We start from the raw sequence: 21,096 nt of genomic DNA on the forward strand, positions 1-21,096 counted from the left end.
TTTTCCTCAGTCACTTTAAGGCACAGGTATCACGTTTGAGGGGAATATATCAATGCATTTCCCGAGCTACCCTTGAGGAGCCAGCTTTTCTTCCAGCTCATCCCAGAAGGGTGCTTCAGCTTATCCAGAATATGTCTCTTCAACTCAGCACTTGTGATTATGTGTTAGCTTTCTTGTCACAAGGATAAAATACACTACATCAGCAACTTAGGGGAGGTGAGGTTTACTTTGCTTCATGGGTCAGCCCTGAACAGGCTGGCTCCAAGGCAGAAATAGAATGGCAGAGCAAAGCTGTTCACCAGGTGGAGACCAGAAAGCAGAGAGAAAACAGAGAAGCCCAGGAAGAGAATACACCCTGTCACGTGCCTCATGTCCCATCACTTCTGACTAGCCCCCACCTCCCAACTTGAGACTTGTCAGGGCATTTCAGATCCAAACCACAGTAGATCCTAAACATTCAATATGGCTCCAAGTCTCAGCACCAACTGATGGGGAACCAAGGCAAAAGAGCCCAGCCGGGAGTACGAAGGTCTGTAGAGCACTCTTTGGGATGTAGCTATGAAATTAACTTTTGAAAACAGCTCTTGACTGGCTAGGGATCATTTTTCAGAGTGGTTATATGTCCCTGGGGCATCAACTGAGTCTTTCTTGGTAGCTCCTTCTGAACGGCCTGTGTGAAAATCTACTTGGCCATTAGATCCAAGTTTCCCAGCACCACGTTATCATGAGAGGGATGTAAGTTACACAGAACATGAACCCAGTTATCTCTTCAAAGTATAATACAGTCACACAAGTAGGTTGCTCACACCCCAGTGAGCCAATTTCTGCTGTAGTGCTGATTCTCCCTCAACACACACTAACAGCCTCATGGGATTCCTTTAGGGCCCTTTTCCTGAGGAATGAAAAGCCTATCCCAGTTGGTTTTATAAGACTTCATATACTATACTATGGTAGTAACAGCTGAATTTTGTAGCTCTGGTATTTTAGTTCCTGGAAAACACTGGAACATCCTCGACTATACACTGTAGTGTCATTCTTGAGAGAAAAACGTAAAAATTAGCAGGCTTGTGGTTCTTCCATAAATGATTTATGCTAACTCCTTACAGGTGGCTAAAGTACCAGAAATCCAGATTACCCTAATCACACGATGATTTTGAACCTGTACTTCAGTGCCTGCAAGGTCGTTTCTCTTCCAAGTTTTCTGGGTTATTGTTTTAAAGGTTCCGCATAAGGTACAGAACTTTTACCAAAAGACTCATCCCTTGACTGGGCACACCCAAATTGTCTCCTTGTGTAACTTGGTCTTAGAGACTTTGAGATTTCTCATCTCCTTAAGTGAGTGTTGTATCAGTCAGGGCTCACTGGAGAAACAAATTTAATATAAAATATATAAATATATAAGGATTTACAACATAAGCAGATAGTGACCACTCACAGAGTCAGTTGTGGAAGAGTGAAAAAGGGCTGTCAAAGCGCTGGAGGTCCGAAGGATCCAGTCACAGATCGAAGGCCTGGAGCTCACTGTAGTGTCTCGTGTGAGTACATACAAAGCCTTTGCACTGGAAGGCTGAGGGGTCCACACTGGAAGCCCAGAGACAGTGTCCCAGGTAAAGGTGTAGCCTGGAGCTCCTCCAAAGAAACAGAAGCGAGCCTTCCTCCTTCCTTTCCCTTTTATTCTATTCAGGGGATGAGCCTGTTGGGTGGTGCCACTCACACCCAGGGGTGTGTCATCTGCAGTAAATCCCTTCAGCCACACCTAGAACTGTGCTGATCCAATTTAGATGAGTGTTTATTACTCAAATTACACAATCAGTTAATTATCATAAGTGTCTTTTCCACATTAAACTTGGATAATGCCTCTTTCTATGATCCTGTAAATCACCTTTCAGAGATTTTTATTGTAAAATGTGACATAGAGATGTGATATTTATATTTGTACATCTATAGAATTATTGTCTATATAAACTAGTTTCTCTGTTGGCTGATAATATATTCCTGCCTTACCTTTTACTTGTTTGTTCATTAGTTTGTGTGTTTTCAGATGTATTTAAGTTTATATGACTGTCTGTGTTACTGTTCTGCACTTTATATTTCTGCTATGTTGTCTCAAATCCCATACTAAGACAGGTCAATGTTTGCAAAGTAGGTTATGCTAATCTATTATATAGTCATTTGTATTCATCTTTTCCAATCTTATAAAAAGGGAATTTCATTGTTGGATGAACTTGTATTTTGCTGATTACTATGAAGTTTGAATATTTTAATAATTTTACTGCCATTCATCATTACTTTTCTTACATAGTTCCTTGTAAGGACTGTAGAAAATATATTTAAAACATAAACAGTTATTTTTCACTCAAAAATAAAAATAACCAGGCAATTTAGCAGTAAGATTTTCTTACTTGGGCCGGGGATTTAACTCAGTGGTGCCCCTGCCTGCCTGGCAAGTGCGAGGTCCCAAGTTCGATCCCCGGTACCAAAAAAATAAAGAATTTCTTACTTGTAATCTGATTTTTTATCAGTATTTTCAGTGTTTAACAGGAAATGATGTAATGGCCAGAAGCTTACCATCTGGATTAATTACTTCATTTAAATAATATACACCCTCAAATACTGTATTGTCCTTTAAAGTTCATATTCACATTTTCTGAAATACCAGGTTAGCTTTTCCACTATTAATATGAATTTTCAAGAACTGATTAGCCTATTCTTTGCTTTGTATTGATAAAATAATCTTAAATTTTTATATTAATTGTTCATCTCCATAACTTAAATTATGGAGATAAAATAAAAAAATAAAAGCATTATGGTTGAGATTTGTATATCACATATTCTAATGACTTGTTCATTCCAACAAATAATGACCTAATTCTTTGTGACAGAAATCCCTTAGAGTATTTCTACTATCACATGAATAAATAGCATTTATTCTTCATGTAGCATAGAATTACACTATAGTATAAATGAACTTTTTTGTGGATAATTTGTAACTTCTGTTAGCTCCTGTCAGAACACTGTCAAGATGCATTTGGCAAATCTTCCCAGATAATTGGTAAACAGAAAAAGCTAATTACATTTGGGATAGTCACAATGTGAATACATGCAAATCTAATCACTGGGTAAAATGTTTTAAAATGCTTTGTGTTTTATCCTGAGTTCTACGTGACACATTACAAGAACCTACATGAATGCCAAAGAGCAAAAAAACCTGACAAAGTAAAGGGATAGCAGTTAAAATTTAACTGTGGGCACACACACATACACAAACACACAAAATAATTCTTGATGGGACACATTGTCTTTTTCAGAAACACACATATATGGCTTGTGTTTCTGTAGATCTTGAAATTAATTGCAAGATGTGTCTGTCTCAAGGGCCAGGAAATGATAACAGTTAATAAGTTTTTTGAGGAATATATTATTGCTTGCTAGTCTGAAGCATTCTTTCATTCTTCAGTCAAAAGAGTCAAAAGTGATTGTAAGAGGAATAAGATACTGTGCATATATATGTGTGTGTGTGTGTGTGTGTGTGTGTGTGTGTGTGTGTATATATATATATATCCATCAAGTATACCAGTAAATTCTAAGGCTGAGAAATTTTGCACTGAGTTGTTACCACTCAATAAAATTTTACATTTTAATATTGCTCTTAGAATAAGTGTTCAAAGCCAAAACTGAATCTAGGGAATGTCACCCCTCCTCCATTGACTGAAAGTTTTATTCTCTTGAAACTTATTAAAATAAGAGTTCTTATTTGGAATCTTTTAGCCCTTAAACAGCTTTGTGTTATTTATAAACACCCTGGGTCTTCTAATAAATTGTGCATATTGTGGGCATTCACATTTCTGTAGAGATGATTTATGGTTTTCATCATATTTCTGAAGTGACTACCATTACCAAAATGTAAGAAATAACTCCTTGTTTAAAATGACCCATTGCTCTTGATTTTTTTTTAAAGGAAAATTACCAATAGAAATAACTAATATCCTGTTCAGAGACTTGTGACATACAATGGCTCTAGTAGTTCTCTTGACTTTCCTGAGGAGATACATGCATTTGTTGGATTACTTGTGGTGTGCGGGAATGGCTACTTAGCTAGGTGAAAGAAATCTGTGAGGATATGTTAATAAATGACAAAGTAATTCTTTATGAACATATTGCTTTACCACAGGAATGGCAAGGAGAAGTTATAAAAACCTGAATATTTGTGTTTGTCTGCGTGTGTGTGTGTGTGCGCGCATGCTCACATTTGTATAGCCCCAGGTTGATAATTATGCCACAAGGGAAATTATACTATGAATATGACACTAACATCTCTGAATGTAAGTGTAAGACATTATTTTCTTCTTTGTATTCACTGCCAATAAGCTGTTTTTTTCCCTGTCTTTGTCTCTGTTTTTCTCTGTATTATACATAAAGTGTGTGTGCATATATCATTTAATAATATTTGGGGCAATTGCATGACAATTTGTATGACTAGGGTATATATTTTGGAGATGTATGTCTTCCTTGTGATATTTTTGTTAGCTACCATATGGATACTGATCCTTCTGAAGTGAATAACTGAAAGAGCAGGTTAATTGTTTTTAAGTTTTAGAAAATAAATCCCATTGTGACAATATTTCTAAGATTTTAGGAAAAAGGATTTCAGTATGATTAAGTTGCAATAAGCTCTGTGCTATACTAAAATAAACAAAAAAACCTCCTCTGTTCATTTTTATTTCTTGATGTTGTACAGGCACTTGTTTTCATGAATTTTACAACCTGGGGAATGGAAATTCACATGTATTTTACATATCCTAATGTAAATACCTCATTGTGCACATGAGATATAAAATATTCTGTTTATCTGTATACCCAAGTCCAGAGGGTCAGTTGGCTAATTAATGTTGAGCCTCACTAAAAGCAACTTATTTTCCTTATGTGAAAGGTATTTTGTCAGATTTCCAATGACATTGCTATTTAAAATTATCAGATCTAGTCTGGCTTATATAACAGACTCTATCATTATCCTATCACTCATGCTGAGGGGAATTATTTATTGAAATCTTTTAGCTTTAGTGGAGTGGGCAGTACAATTTTAATGGGTGGATTATGCTTGGAATTTCTGATTCTTTAAATTTATTCTGTGAAGTTATATTACAGCTTTAGGAAGATCAATGAATTGACTGTACAGTGGTCCCTGGCATTTGTTAAACTTAAGTAGAAGAGTAAGCTGTCCAATGATTTTCTTTAGTATAACATATAGTATATAGTACTGTAAATATTAAATCAATAACAATGATATTATATTCTTACTAGTAATGATAGCAAACTCTTGGGTGGCTTACAGTATCTACCAAGACCTTTAAAAATAATTTTTATATGTGGTAACTCATTAATCCATGACAGTAATCTTATAGGTGAATTCTTTTATTAAACCCATTTTATCAATAGGAACTGAAGCATGAAAGGGTTAAATGATGCCCAAGTTTCTGCTTCTAGAAAATGGGGTAACTTTGATGCAAATCTAGGTTCTCCTGTTTGTGAGTCCATGTCCCAACCCCTCTGCTGTACCAACTCCATGAAATGTACATTATTTCAGAGACAGAATTCCAAATCTGAGCATAATGCAATCTTATAAGTAGACTGGCATATGGATGCAGAGAAAGGAAAACACATTTTTATGCCGGGTGAGTGTGACAGCCTTTGTAAAAGATCTTTGGTTGACCTTGAAAAATAGGTTGAATTTCAAAAGATGATGGTAATTAGCATAATAGGATAATATTCCTTCCTCTTTCTCCACCCCGCCCCCACCCAAGGGGACTTTACCACTGAGCTACATCTCCAGCCCTTTTTTATTTTTCTCTTTGAAACTGGTGTAAAATAAAACTACATTTCCCGGGTGAGAATTTAAAAATCTAACCTCTGCTGGAGTTGGAATCTTCCTGCCTCAGATTCCCAAGTGCTTGAAGTACAGGCATAATCCACCATGCCCAGCTAAATATTGCCTTTTTAACATGTTGGTGTTATTCACTTGCATTCCCACTATTTGCCACAGTTCTATTCACAATAACCAGGATAAGAAATCAACCTAAATATCCATCACTGAGTTAATGGATAATGAAAACATGGCATATACACAATAGACTATTATCCAGCCATAAAAAGCATGAAATCCTATCATCTGCAGCAATGTGGACAGAAGTGGAGGACATTATGTTAAGTGAAATAAATGAGAAACAGGGCCCGGAATTTAGCTCAGTGGCATCCGCCTGCCTCACCAGTGCAAGGTCCTGAGTTCGATCCCTGGTACGGGAAAAAAAAAGTGAGGAACAGAAAGCAAAAACTGCATAATCTCATACATAAATAAAATCTAAATAATTTGATCCCAGAAATTGAGAGTAAAAGTTTGATTACCAGAGACTGGGAACCAAAGGGTGAAGGTTGGGGCATTAGATACAAGTTATTGTTTGACAGGCTGGGAAATTTCTGGTGTTCTGTGATACAGCAGTGAGTATAATTAGCAATAAAGCATTATATATCTCAAAATACAAAAGAGGAAGTTGAATATCCTCATAAAGAAATGATAAAAATTTAATGTAATAGATATACTAGTTACTCTGAATTGATCACTACTCAATGGAAACATGAATCAAAATATCATAGTATTTCATAAATACATACAAATGTTATATCATTATAATATTTTAAATTATAAAAGCATAGAATTGGCAAAAGTGAGAGACTAATGTGTTTATGAAATGTTAGTCTTGTATCTTTGAGAATGTTTAATATTTTTCATGTAACAATAATGTACACAGCTGTTAATGAACTAACACTCTTGTGTAGTGTTTTAAATTCTTTAAATTTTTTCAGTGTTCTTTTATCCTAACATTTTGTTTTTAAATAAACCTTCTTAAATTTGATAACACTCTTAGATTTACAGTTAAACAGTGAAGATGGTCCAAAATTCTCTTTCATGTACCTCACACTGGTTTCTATTGTCAGTATTTTACACTAGTAAGTGTATTCACTAAAATCAATGAATCACATTAAAATCTATGCTTTGTTCAAATTATCTAAATACATACTAATGTACTTTTTCAGTTCCAGATTTATCCAGGATACTGCATCACATTTAGTCATCATGTCCCTAGGTTCCACTTAGCTGTGACAATTTCTCAGAGTATCCTTGATTTTGATGACCTCTACAGAGGGAAAAGTATAGGCCAAGTATTTTACAAATCGTCCACTGAAACTTATGTCAAGTTTCTCTCACGATTACATTGAGGTTATGTGGTTTGGGGTGTAAGATCACAAAAGTAAAGTTCCATTTAAATCACATCGTATTAAAAATCCATATTATAAACAATTTATCATTGTTGATATTACCCTTGATCACCTGGCTGAGACAATATTTGTTAGATTTCTCTACCATAAAAGCACTCTTTTTCCCATGCTTTAAAAGAAGCTCACTATGTGCCACCCACATCAATACTGGAGAATTATGCTCCAACTCTTTTTTTGGTATATTGTCTGCATAAATACGAAATTTCTTCTACATAGGAGACTTGTATATTCTCCCACACATATTTATTTAATCAATTATTTATATAAATATTGACTCAAGGGCATTTATTTTGTATCTTGATATAAGTCAACACAACTTCATATTGTTGTCTACATTGTCTCCGTTTGTCCCTTGCAAGGCCTTTTACTTGGCTCCTGTGTGACATTGCTGTCTCTCCATCATTATTGGATATTTTGGGGGTTGGTTTTGGTTGTTTCATTTTCATTTGTTTACAGTGTCCTTCTGTTTTGATAGTACCAGATAATCCAGGCTTATCTTGTGTGTTTCTAGCTTCAGTTCGATAATTAGCCACTTCTCAAATGTGCCTCACCTTTTATTGGAGAATAGATACAGAAACCAAGATAGAAGTGCTAGATTTGTTCATCCTTAAAAAGTGCCCTGTCTTCTATGAACTCTCAGATGACACAACAAGGAAGTATACATATTTATTCTAACCAGCACACTTAGGTATATCTATAAATATTTTCATACATTGTTATCTGTATCTATATTAAACTGGTATCTCTGACTATAATAAAATAACACAGAGATCAATTCATCTTCCTTCCTAGCTCTTCAATATCATCTCACTCCAGCAGTAAGAAGTCTGCTGCCTGCCTCACAAGCACCAGGTCCCAAGTTTGATCCCCGGCACCAAAAAAAAAAAAAAAAAAAGAAATCTGCTCCCATCATCCACAATTCATTTACATAATACTTCTACTCTGGTATGTATGTGTCATAGTATCACAATTGTTAACACATAACTCTACGTGAAGCAACTCTATCAACTAAAGAACAGTGTTTATATATGTACCTTTAGTTTTACAGATTCTACTCAATTCCAAAATTCCTTAGGTTCATATTATTTTTCTTACCTATTTTAATTATCTTGTTTCCTGAATTTATATATATTTTAATTGATTTATCATAAATTTTCATTCTGTCCTGGGATTCTCAAACCTACAAAATAGCTTTTAAAATTTGCATCTATTAATATTCAAACTTTGACCTGAAAAAATATATGGATATTTGATATATATTTAAATAGTATCTACCATTCCATTATCATAGAATATTTTTATATTTGTAAACTCTAAAAATATCACCTATACTTAGTCACCCTTTTCTCTTTCCCTGAACCACTGGTAAACATTGTGTACATGTAGTGGATTGATTGTGATCCCCAAAATTTATATCCTTGTCCTAATCCCAGAAACTGTGAATGCTACCATATTTACACACAAAAAATTCTGTGCAAATGTAATTAAAGAACTTCAACATTACGAGATTATTCTAAATGGCACAAGTAAGCACTAAATCTAATTACAAGTGCTAGATTATCAACCCAATTGGTCTGAAATCTGCCCAGGGGATGAGTAAAGTACATTTGGATGTGCCTGAGTGAGTGGGTCATAGCAGCATGATCTGGGTTACAATATTTGGTTTCTGACGCCTTCCTCTATCCTTTTGTTCCTTCACTCTGCTTTCCAACCATCATGAACCAAGCAGCTTTGATCCTGTATGCCCTTCTGCCATGATGTTTCTGCCTTGCAGCTAGCCATAGACTGAACCCCATGAAACTGTGATCCAAATTAAACTTCTCCTTTCAGTTGTGGGTGATGGGAAAACCAACCAATGAAAGGAGGAAATTTCATTAGTTTTGGGGTAGAGATTGGATTGATGTGGCTCCCAGCCCCAAAAGGAATCATTTCAGATGACAAAAGAGGCAGGGACGACTGATCCTCTCTTGACTTTTGAGGTAGTAGAGACTTGCTAACACCTCCTTTTAGACGCGACTGCCGGAACGATAAGAAAATATATTTGTTGCTTTAAGCTACAAATTTGTGGTCATCTCTTACAGGATTCATAGGAAATTAACATATCACTCTGTTTTTCTTTTCCCAGAACATCATATAATTGGGCACACGCAATGGTGAACTTTTACAGAGTAGTTTCTTTCACTCAGAAATACGTATCCATTTATGATTCTTCCATGCTTCCTCTGCGTTGATAGTACATTTATTTTTACTATTTGCTAGTTCTTCTTACTTTATTGCATGGATATTCCATAGTTTGTCTATTTTTCTGTTGGAGGACAGCTCATCTGAGTTGGGTTCCAGGTTGTCAATGATGAATTAAACTTCCATTACTATGGACATGAAGGGTTTTTCTGGACATAGATTTTTAAATCAGCTAGATAAATTACCTAGAAATGTAATTGCTGGATTACATGACAAGATTACTTTTAGTTTCTTAAGAAATTGGTAAGTGGAAGTAGTGCTTTTCATTCTCACTAGCAATGCATGAGACTCCTGGTTGTTTCACATTCATCATCAATAACTGGTATTGTCATTTTTTATTGTAGCCCATCTTTATAAATATGTAGTGCTATCTTACTGTTATTTAACTGAAAATTCCCTAATGATAGATGATGTCTATCATTTTTTGTATAATTACTTGAAAATGGTATATTATCATTGCTGATATGTCTGTTCCTATTTTTCCTGAGTTTTAAAATTGTTTTCATTACTACTAAACTTTAATGGTTCCTTACATATTTTGCACAGAACACATTTTTCAAATATGTGTTTTTCAATCATTATGTGACCTTTACAATTTTTAACAGTGTATTTTATAGAGGTTATGTTTTAAACTTTAATCAATTGCAGTTTACTAACTTTTCTTTTATGGATCATACTTTAATTATTTCATACATAAAGTTTTATGTTTTACATTTACTTTTCATTTTAGTTTCTCTCTCTCTCTCTCTCTCTCTGTCTTTCTTTGTTTCTTTCTTTTTGGAGACAGGTCTCTCTATGTAGTTCAGGATGGCCTTGAACTTACTATGTAGCCCAAGCTGCCCTCAAACTCACAGAGATCCTCCTGCCTCAGCCTCCTTAGTGCTGGGATTACAGGTATGCACCACCACAACTGGCATCCATTTAAGTTAGTTTTTACGGGAGATATAAGGTCTGCATCTGATATTTTTTGAATGTATATATGTATGTATATAGTTGTATGTATCTATTTATCTACATATGTACTTATCTGTCCTATCTTTTGCATATGGGTGTTCAACAATTCAGTACAATTTGCTAAAATATTTTCCATTTGGTCGTCTTTTTTTCCTTTGTCAAACTTGACTGTATTTTTTTGCCTATTTCTGAGTTCTGTATTTTGTTCCATTGATCTGTGTGGCTTTTTTTTAGCAATATACTACTGTCTTACTTGTATTACATTTTAATGCACATTATAGTAAAGACATTAAGTATCCTATATGTCATGCTTTGTGCCACTGTCTTTAGTAGATGCAACATGATGCCTTAATTCTTACCTTTTTCTTTTATGGGATTGCCTGGCTCTGCCTACTTTAAAATGTTGATGCTGCTGAAGTTAGCCCAGCAGTCTTCTTCTTTCCCTATTACTTTTAGGTACTACACCCAACACTTCAATTATTCCTCTTCACCTGAATAAACACATATCAATATTTCATATAAAACCTTTTTTTGTCAAGGCATCAATCTGAAATATTTCTCTGCACTCCAGATATATCATCCTGGATATTTTATAAGTATTTATAATTCAACAAGTCATTCTCTCTGGCACAACTTCTTTTCTACATTATTTTGTTTGAGTGAAAAGCCAATATGTGTTTTGAAACAGCAAACATATGCACGAGGCTTTTTCTATTATTTGCACATTTTGCCTTTTTATTAAGCGAACAGAACCTTCTTGAATTTGAAGAGATAGTTCATCCATGTCTCCAAAGGCTCAGTGTTCAGTTTGCAAATTTTAATGACACTTGTGCTCAAACAGTTTTGGATTACTTTGTCATAACATGCTAACTGCTTTTAAAATTCAGCATAATGAAGTACAAGATAGTCCCCTGTGAAAATTGTTTTGGAATAAATCTACAATATGATGAAAAAAACTTCCCAGAAGATTATATTCAGGTTCATTTTAAAAAACAAACAGACAACTCTCCTTATGTTGTTTGGGGAGTTGTGGGGAGTTTGTATATTAAAACATATAAAAATGTGCTTCACTTGCCATAGCTCCTTTCATGGTATTTTAAAATAACCTATCAGGAATTTAGACAATTTGGTTGTGGTCAAATTTTGTGCAAACTTAAGTAGTGTGTGTCCACATCTTTTTAATTTTTATGTGTTTTTTTTAAATAAATGGTTTGTAGTAAGTTTGTCTGTATAAAAGAGAAATTTAAACTTGCTTGAAGCTAATCAAAGGAAGAGTAGGCATCATGGACAGGTTCTGGAGCATCTATTTATTTCCACAAACATTTTAAAAGCACCTATTGTGTGTCACATGCTAAGAATATGAAAGTAAGTGGGAAAAAGGAACATTCCTTTAACCATCTTAAAATCGAGGAAAGAAGCAAGTATGTAATCAACACTCCAGTATTAGATGATATGTGTTATAATGAAGATATCTGAATTATATTTAGGATCAAAATTGCTTTGGAGAAAATCAGATAGTTTATCAAAGGCAGTAACAATTGATTTGAGAGTAAAAGAATGAGTTAGTGTGCTCAATGGAAAATCAAGAGAAATTTTTAGAAGCAAAAGTTTGACCATCAACACATGGATTAAGAAAATATGATATATGTATACAGTGGAGTATAACTTAGCCATGAATGATAAATTTTAGGTATTAGTAGAAAAATGGATGTACCTTGAGATAATAATGCTAAATGAAATAAATTTAAAACAGAAGGTTAAATATCAAGTGGTTTCTCTGGTATAAGAAAGCCAAAGTATAAATAATTTAAAGAGCAAAATAAAAGATACATGAGAAGAAAAAGGGAAGTAGACTTTGTGGAAATGAGAAGGGAATGTGGGGACGAGGGAGGATGTAAAAGTGGGCAGGGGAAGGGGAACAAAAAAGAATCAAGATGTGATATGCATCTATGCCACTTCCCCATGATGAATGCATTTATTATATATTCCAAACATATACTAATAAGATGGGATTAAAGATTCAGTTAAGGCTCTATCTTGTCTTGGCATCAACATGGAACATGAGTAGTTCAGTGTTGTTGAATTTCAAGTCATAATGCGAACTGGTAAAAAGAAAAGATTAAGCTTGTACTACATCATTGGACCTTAATGTTCAATGAAAAATTTTGGACTTGACTTTTAGGAAATAGGGGTATTTGAAAACACTTGAGTACATACTGACACAATCAGATTGAATGCTAGAAATATCAAACTACTAACAAGATGGATGTTTGGTTAGGATGGAAGATATTATGAGAGAAAGAGAGAGAGAGAGAGAGAGAGAGAGAGAGAGAGTCCCAAAATATTCAAAGTTAAATGTGATAAAGTTCAAATGAAGAATGGATGGAAATAAATGAAGACTGCCCGAATGAAAACAAGCACATGCTAGTTATTTGTAGCTTGCTACAGCAAAGGAAGCAGCTATCGTCGCTTGTGTTTGGCAGACATTCAAAGTGAGAAAGTAAGCAGGAAGGCTTTGTATTAAAAAAAAAAAAAAAATCTAAAGAGGGCTCAGGTGGGCTCCAATTAGAAACTCTTGGCATGGGAAGCTGGAAGCAGGTTAACCAGAGGTGGGGTTTCTGTATGATTTATTTGACAAGCATATTTGGCTCCCCAGCTAGCCCTAAATTGAAAACAAGAACAAACATTAGGGAAGCTGGCAAATCCTCACTATTTTTATTCTTTTTTGTTTTTTGTTTTTTTCAGTACTGAGGATTGAAACCATGCCCTTTGTACTTGCATTCCAGATATTTTTCTTTCTTTCTTTTTAATTTTTTGAGACAGAGTCTCACTAAATGACCAAGTTGGGTAATTCTGCAGGCTGGAATCAAACCCATGGTCCTCCTGCCTCATGTATGACTGCTCGCAACAAGTCATGAGTGTTTGTTTTGTTTTGGTTTTTATTTTTTCTTAGTACACATTTGCACTGCACAATGATTACATTCTTTGTGGGGAGTTGGTTCGTGGCCCCAACTCATCTTAATTATTTTTTTCCCATTTCCCTCCCTCCCCTCTCCTTCCCTCCATCTTTTGAATCTAAGTGGGGAAGGCAGAGATTGTTGGTGATAATTTTATTATCATATTTAGTCTATCCAAAGTCCTTTTGGATATGTATACTCAGTTCCCCAAGTGGGTAGAAAGAAAAGTGGATTGTGTAATTAAATGACATAAAACATAACTGTACATAAATTTGAAAAAAATATCTGAGAAAGCAGAACAGAGGAAGAGAATTGAATAGTAGGGTCAGGTAATTTTTCTGTTTTGTTTTGCAGATGGAACCTAGGTCTTGGTACATGCTAATTGTGCATTCTAAAACCAAGACCAAGGGAGAGAATTTTTATCCATGTGTTTATTTTATGCAGTATGTAATAGGAATATTTGTTTTGAGGAATTAGTACAGTAATTATTTTTAATCCCTTTACTCCCCTTTTCCTTAAATTCTCTCCTCTTTATACCCTTCCTCTTCTACACATATTATGCCTTCCTGTTTCCTGCCATCTCTCCTTTATTGTCCCTATTTATGTATTTACTTATAAGGGATTATGTGGTATTTGTCTTGTTAAATTTAGCTTTCTTTATGGCTGGGTACTCTATTGTGCATATATATATACTACATTTTCCTTATCAATTCACCTTGTTTTTTGTTTTGTTTTGTTTGTGGTACTGGGGATCGAACTCAGGACTTTGCGTTTGCTAGGCAGGCACAGTGCCACTGAGCTAAATCCCCGGCCCATCTATTCACCTGTTGATGGGCATTTAAGCTGTTTCCAAACTAACTATTGTGAATTGCACTGCCATGAACATAGGTATGCTTCTATCACTCTATTATGATATTTTTAATTGTTTCAATAAGATATGCAAGAGAGGCATAGCTAGGTGAAATGAAATGTCTATTTTAAGTTTTTCAGGAATCTCTAAACAGATTTCCATAGTAGTTTTATTAGTTTACATCTTTGCCATTAATGTTATAAGGTTCCTTTTCCCCCACACCAGTGCCTACATTTGTTGTGTTCTGTGTTCTTGATGATAGCCAATCCGACTCGGGTAAGATGTGATCTCAGCATTGTTTTGATTTGGATTTCCCTAATGTCTAAAGCTGCTTATTGCTTATTGCTTGTACTTATTGGTCATTTCTACTTCTTTTGAGAAGTGTCTATTCAGTTCATCTTGCTGTACTTTGATAGGGTCATTTTGTTCATGGGAGTAAATTTTTGAGTTTATATATTCTGATATCAGTCGTTTATCAGAAGTGTAATTGGGAAATATTTTCCCCTTCTGTGGGTAATCTTTTCACTCTGTTCATTGTTTCCTTTGCTGTGAAGAAGCTTCTGAACTTGATGTAATCCCATTTGTTGATTCTTGATATCATTTCCTGTGTTATCGGATTTCAGTTCAGGAACTGCTAGGCTATGACTGTGGTTTTGAGTGTTTCCCTTGTGTTATCTACCAGCAGTTTCAAAATTTGTAATTTTATGTCTAGGTCTTTGTACCATTTGAATCGATTGTAGTACAAGGTCAGAAATATATATCTACCTTCAACCTTCTGCATGGCAATGAACAGTTTCCTAGCACCCTTGTTACAGACTTTTTCCTTTAAGGTATAATTCTGGGTTGTCAAAAATGCGTTGTCTGGTAGTGCATGGGATTGTTTCTGTGTGTTATTTTCTACTACATTAGTATACATGTCTGTTTTTGTGTCATTATCATGTTATTTTTGTTACTGTAGCTTTATAGTATAACTTGAAATCTTATATTGGTGATACCACCTGCTTTGCTCTTTTATTCACAATTGTTTTGGTTATTCTGGGTCTTGTCTTATTCCATATGAATTTTAGGATTTTTTTTCTAAATATTTATTGAAAAATGCTCTTGTCAAACATTTGGCTCTTACATTATTTTTGATTCTTATCTAAATTCATTTTAATTAATGTATAAAAACACAAAAATTTGTATTCATCAATGGGGTGCCATATGATATTTCAATACAACTGTAAAGACAGTGTCAGGTTAAATATATGTCTCCTCAAACATCACAATTTTTATGATAAAAATGTTCTAAATCCTTTCTTGCAGATTTTTGAGATGTCCAATAAACAGTTTCTATCCCACAGTCACCTTAGTACTCAATAGCACACTAGAACTTTTTATTTCTATCTAACTGCCACTTACTACTTATTGATCAATCTTTCTCCATTCTCTCCTCCCTACCACACTCTTCCCAAACTCTGCTAAACACCATTCTACTCAGTTTCAATGAGATCAATGTTTTTATATTGCATATGTGACTGAGATTGGGTGGTATTTGTCTTTTGTACCTATTTTATTTCAGGTAACGTAATGACCTCCAGTTCCATCAATGTTGTTGCAAATGTAGGATTTCATTGTATTTTATGGATGAATAGTAACCGTCATTTTTTTGTATCCATTATCCATATCTTTTATCTTTATCTCAAGTCTAAAGAAAAGGTATACATAGGGACAATAGGCTAGTTATAAGAAAAGGAATGGCAGATATGCAGACTGAATTAATTCCTGATCACAAATGTAGATGCAGCCTTTTTTGTTGTTGTTGATTTGTTTTGTACCAGGGATTGAACTCAGGACCTTGTGCTTTTGAGGCAGGTAGCAGAACCACTGAGCTAAATCCCCAGCTCAGATGCAGCCTTTTTAAAAAATATATTATTTTGAAAATGAAATTCCCCTAAAATCATCAGATACTGCCTTCTGGAAATTAGTATCTTATAATCAGAACCAGAATAACTTTGCATTTTGTTTGGTTGCCTTTTAGCAGACTTGAAGAGATTTAAAAGGAAGATGATAACATTTTTTCCTTTATATGTGTTCTACTTTTTTCTTTTCTTTTTTTTTTTTTTTTTTTTTTTTTGGTACCAGGGATCGAGCTCCAGACCTTGGGCTTGCTAGGCAGGTGGCAGGAACCACTGAGCTAAATCCCTGGCCCTGTTCTACCTTTTTCTTCAGACTTGGGATTTTTGACTGTAAATTCAGGGGAATGTGAAGTTCAATTCTTTGTAAAAAGAATTCCTGATCCCAAAGTAGAATTAGACTAGGAATGAAAGAAAAAATGAGCAGACTGTCCTTTCCAAAAACAGCTCAGCCTGTCTTCATTGCATGAATAATTTTTCATAGTTTCAAGGGAACTTACACATTATGTATGCACAACATGGGAAAGTTTCTAGATATGCTTCCTAAATGGTCTTAAATATAAGTTAATCTAGCCAAAATCCAAACTAAACTTTCAGATAGTGGGATCATCAAGTTCTGAATGTGTATCTGAATTTCTTCTAACAGCTTACTTGACACATTAGCATGTTTATAGAAAAATCCTACAATGTGTGCAACATTAAGATTAAGAACTATAGAATTATCAAGGTTCTTGCTCTTCAGGTGCTTAAAGCATGAAGATGGTCAGTGGGTGGTCTAATTGGATGTAGAATATATTATTGGGTAAAAATAATAATACAAGAGAAATGAAATCACCAATTAGTCAATAAAGAAAATTATAGATTTCAAAGCCCATAGAAATAAGATTGAACTTTGTATTCAACAAGTCATCAGACAAAAAAATCTAAAAATCTTTGTTCCTATTTTTCTAAGAAATTCAGGAAGAAAATATTGAATATTTTATCTTAATATTTAATGGCATTATTATTTTTTCCAAAAAAGATGATTTGAAAGTAGAGGATAGGTATTGAATATTTTTAAAGGAAGATAGCTATTGAATAATAATTCTTGCCAAATATTGAACCTGTTGCCTTATATATACATGACATCCTTATCACAACCCTTTGGAATGGATAACTGTAACTGTACTTTTCATATGAGAGAAATTAATCCCTCTTTTCTTGAGAAAGAGTCTTTCTATGTAGCCCAGTGTGGCCTTGAACTCATGGTGATTCTCCTGTCTCAGCCACCTGAGTGCTGGGATTACAGGACTGTACCTCCACACCTGGCTTGAGAAATTATTCTGGAAGTCATATTTTTCAGGAGATAGAAAGAGAGCAGTCTTTCAATGTGATAAATAGGGGCCCAGTTGTCATCTTTGTTTTATAAAGAGAAGTTTTTAGAATACATTTTACAATAGAAGAAAGAAAGCAAATTTCTTTAAGGACCCAGATTTGCAATACTATTGTATGACAACAGAGACCAAGATTAAAAACAGACCATCTGGTAAAACAAAACATTTCTAAAAATAAATTTCTATGTTTAATTATTGTGACTTTTTTTTTAGCCTTGGAGGTGAAACAATATAAGAAGTAAAAATTTGCTACTATATTTTTAGTTGTTAATGAAAAGCCAGTAGAATAAATTCAACTCAAAATCATTCCCTTCCTCAACCAAAAACACAAAAGAACTCCCTAGGTTCAAGGTACTCATCTATACCAGGAATATAATAATGAACAAGAAACGTCCCTGCATTTGAATGAGCTTTCATTCTAGCAGGGAGAGTGATCCATAAACAGGTAAAAGCTAAAAATTTAACTTGAGAATATGAAATAAAGTTACGAGATGCCATTACAAATTCATCAGAATGTTTTATCAAGATAATAAAAGAACAAAAGATTGAAAACAGAAGAAAGGAGTGAATAAAAACATCTATATACTGTTCATATAGATTGAAATTCAATGCAGTGGTACCCTGATTCATGAATTTTATTTATTTTATGATTTGGGGAAAGATGGCCATGTTTGTTTGTGTGAGAAAGATGCTCATAATTGTGTCTGTCACCCACGGTTGTGTTTGTCACCTGAAGTGAAGTGTGTGAATGGAAACAAAATTTTGTTGAATGCTTTTGAGAACTTAATTGTTTGCAAACAAAAGCATTTGTGAACCAAGATATTACTGTATATTCATTTTGCAAACTGGTTTATGTATAGCTGAACATGGGCATATGTTATGATCCAACAATTCTATCCATATACATTTCACAGATATTCAAAATAATTATACCAAAATATATGTAAAATAATTTTATTAAAACATTTGTCTTTAAAAAAGTTAGTCTTAATAGCCTAAAACTGCCAAGATTAGATGTCCATTAATATAAAAGATAAACACAAATATGCATATTATAATATTATCATACAGTAAAATATTGTATGATATTGAACCCAAGCGGGTTACACCTATGTGCAATATCATGGAATGAGATCACAAGTATATTAATTAACTTCTAATTGACAGATTTCATGTGCAGAATAATATATACTTCAGGAATACATTTATATCATTTATATAAAATTCACAATAAGCCAAAGATTTCTGGGAAATATTCTATTTTTTTTAAGTGGACATTAATTAGTCATCTTCAGCATTTAACAGCTTTACTCCATACTTATGATGTAGGTCCTCTAATCGTTTTTGTTTTTGTTTTTTTGTACCAAGGATCAAACCTGGGACCTTGCGCTTGTGAGGCAAGTGGCAGCACCACTGAGCTAAAACCCCAGCCTGGTCCTCTAATCTTATGCATCAATATAATGTTCCTATAGTTGCAATCTAAAACATCCCCTTAAAGTCTCCTGTGTTTGGAAGATGGATGAATCATGAGAGTGCTGTGCTCATCAGTGGATTCATTCACTGATGAGTCCTGGAGCGGGATGTGCTTTTCAGAGCTGAGGCCTGGTTGGATGTGGTCACTGGGAGTGTGAGCTCCAAAGATGCATTCTTGTCCCCAGCTCCTCCCTTCTCTCTCCACTTGCTGGCTGCCAAGGGATGAGCAAATGTCCTCTGCCATGCTTTCTTCCATACCATTTTTGCCTTTGAAGCAACTAACTATGGAGTGAACTCTCTAAAATCTATGAACCAAAAATAAACCTCCACTACTTTAAGTTGCAAGTATGAAGTATTTTGTCCTAATGACAGGAAAGTAGCTAATAAAGAAATTGGTACCAGGAAGGTGTGGTCACTGCTGTGACTGTACCTGATCATCTGATTCAGAAGCTTTTGGTTTTGAGGAAGTTTCAAACAGTTTGGAGAAGCTGGCTAGAGAAGCCTTAGAATGCTGTAACAAGAAATGAATGAAAGATTCTCATCAGAACTCCGAAGACCAGTATGCTGATAAGAATGCAGACAGTAAGATATAGATAGGTTCATAAAGTTTTGGATGGGAATGAGGACTCCACTGCCAGTTGAACCAGAGGCTGTGTGTTGTATTTTGGCAGAAAATTTGTCTACATTTTGCCCACATCCTGAGATGTTGCAAGAAACACATTAAGGGTGATTGAGCAATTAACTTGGTGGAGGACATTTCAAGGCAGCCCAATATGCACGCTGTGGCTTGAATACTGACTGTCAGCTGCTTTTGGCTAAATTTACAGTGAAAATTAGGAGGAAAAACAGAGATATATTAGTTTTAAAGTGTGTAGTTTTGCCAGAAAGGAAATAGCTAAAAAGTTGGGATAAAAGGGAGGATAGTTGCTAAAAAGAACCCAGATATTTTGCATCAGGACAACAGAAAAGATGGCTTGAAGGCATCTTAGGATTCAACAAGACCCAACTCATCACAGGATGAAGGGTATAAAAGCGTGAACCTTTCATTTGAGAAGTGAGCTCCTTGACTCCCTGCTGGAGAAGGCTCACCTAGGAAATGGGTTACCTGTGATTCACTTCACTGTGCTCAGTCATCCAGGCACTTAGAGGCCAATATAGGCATAGTTCATCGGTGCTTAGCTACTGCTCCATTTGCAGCAGACCTTGGAATCATCCAAAAATCACTAAAATGAGGAGAATTTACAGGGACCTCTTTAAACGGGTGAACATATGGATACTGAAGCTCTATAAAATCATCAACTGTGAGAAACTATTTCTACTTAAAGGATAGAATATACAGTAAAGGAAATGATAATGACAGAGGACCCCGTGAAAATTGGAGTTATAAAGGAGGTGCTTGATTGCTTCTATTTTACAGCTAAATAAATCCTAGACTCGAATGCCTCTCTGTCAGAAATGATGTTAAGGAAGGAAAGAAATACACTAATTTCTCTCTTCCTTTATGTGAGTTGCTGCTAGTGATTTCCACTGGCCATACACAGGGGAAGCCAGCTTGCAAGGGAATTTAGATATTTTATCCCACAATGCTCAATACCCATTTAAACAAAACAAGGGACACAAGGGTGGAGAATAGGGCTGAGAAGCAGAGATGGGAAATAGAGGGCAATTGGCACAATCATTATATATCCCCCTGTGTTTCATAATTATCGTACAGAGGGATATAGTTCTCTTTTATTAAAAAATTAAATTTGAAATAATCTGAATTAGAAAGTGCAAAAACATCCTGTTCTGGAGTAGTTCAGGCTGATGACAATACTTTTTTTTACATTAACTCTATACAGTGAAAATAAGTGTCTGCCACAGGGTAAGCATTGTACTAAATGCTTTGTATGTAATAATCTAGCTATAAATTATTCCTAGTAAAAGAACCATAGCATGGTAAAATGAATCATTCATTATTTCTTTTAGAAGAAAAAAGAGAAAAACAAATCAGTCATAGTAAATTGCATATGTCATAGCTC

At 34.7% G+C, this 21,096-nt stretch overlaps 1 long non-coding RNA gene across 3 annotated transcripts in view; it reads left to right on the forward strand.

The window, feature by feature from the left end:
* The window catches only part of LOC110344840 (uncharacterized), a 122,425-nt gene that overhangs the window by 47,895 nt on the left and 53,434 nt on the right, over window positions 1-21,096 (forward strand). For all 3 annotated transcript variants that reach the window (XR_015447697.1, XR_015447699.1, XR_015447698.1), the window contains exon 5: window positions 8,125-8,277. This is a non-coding gene — a long non-coding RNA (uncharacterized LOC110344840). The remainder of the gene's footprint in view (window positions 1-8,124; window positions 8,278-21,096) is intronic.

Source organism: Heterocephalus glaber, unplaced genomic scaffold (assembly GCF_053883595.1).
Source record: "Heterocephalus glaber isolate CG9 unplaced genomic scaffold, H.glaber_assembly_v1.0 deba00001773, whole genome shotgun sequence".
NCBI lineage: Eukaryota > Metazoa > Chordata > Mammalia > Rodentia > Bathyergidae > Heterocephalus > Heterocephalus glaber.